The sequence below is a fragment of the Otolemur garnettii genome, unplaced genomic scaffold (genome assembly GCF_000181295.1).
Source record: "Otolemur garnettii isolate 467f Iridium unplaced genomic scaffold, OtoGar3 scaffold00008, whole genome shotgun sequence".
In the NCBI taxonomy this organism is placed as follows: domain Eukaryota; kingdom Metazoa; phylum Chordata; class Mammalia; order Primates; family Galagidae; genus Otolemur; species Otolemur garnettii.
Window position 1 is genome coordinate 35,794,625 of NW_003852403.1, and position 1,272 is coordinate 35,795,896.

Below are 1,272 nucleotides of genomic sequence, written 5' to 3' on the forward strand. Positions count from 1 at the left end.
AGTTTTGAGAGTTCCCATTGGAATCTTGGAATTGATTTCTTGTTTTATTCCACTGTGATCTGAGAAGATAACATGGTATGGTTTCAATTTTTAAAACATGAAATGGAAACAAAGAAAATATAAAGAATCAACAAAATGAAAAGTTGATTCTTTAAAATAATAAAAGAAAAAGAAATGGTAGACCACAACACAATTTCTGAAGCTTGAATCAGGACCATATAGAAACCATGAACATATTAGTAATGAGTAGCAAGTTTAAAACAGTCTTAAAACTCCCTCCCCGCCGGCCCCACAAAAGGATCTGGAAAACAAGAGGCAGCAAAATAGTGAATGTGACGTGATAAGGTATGCGCATGTAGAGGGTAAAGACTAAACCCCAGCAGGAATACGGAATTGTAACTTCAGGCAAGATTCTAGGGTTACAGAGATTTGACACTATTGAAATATCATCATTCATGCCTAATACAAGTTGCTGAACCAATTGATCTATGTTTATTCTGCTCTTTGGCAGATTTCTTTTGATTTTGAATATAATATAGATCTCATTTGTTCATACTTTTCTGAATATTTGCTTAGTGACCTGAAACCTTCAACTTCAAGATAGATGCAGAGCAAAGGAAGGTTCTCTATCTGGTCCAGGTGGCAGTGCAATAAACCATGCCTCTTGGCACTCATGATTCAGGGCATTAAATGGTACTTGATATATCTCTGTCAGACTAGAGTGTTGTTTGCAATCTGTGCAAGCCTCTGTAGGAGATTCACAGAAACAGGCCCTTAGATCATCGCTCTTGGGCAAATAATTATACTCCTTTTGGAAAACAGCTCTTGACTTTCTACTGGGAACTGATATAAACTAAATACTTGGCTATGAGATATCTAGATATTCCCTTTATCACACAGGTTATCTTCATTAACTGGAAAGGGTTTACATGGACCAAGTGCTAAGCAAGTTGTAAAGGCAAAAATCAGAAGCATAAGCAGCTGACTTTTATCAGATTATCATCTCTCCCTCTCCCCTACTATCCTTCAGGGGAATTAATAACTATTACCTTGAATGAGTTGATAAAAACACACATGCATGGCTGTGCATGATGGCCAAATCCAGAGGGGGCACTTTTAAGAAAATTAATAAAACTCACAAGATCTTGAAGGGATCTGTGTTTACAAGAAACCCTTAAACTTTGCTAAGAAGAACATTTTCCAGCTCCATCCATGTGAACATGAAGGACGTAAAGTCTCCATCTTTCTTTATGGCTGCATAGTATTCCATGG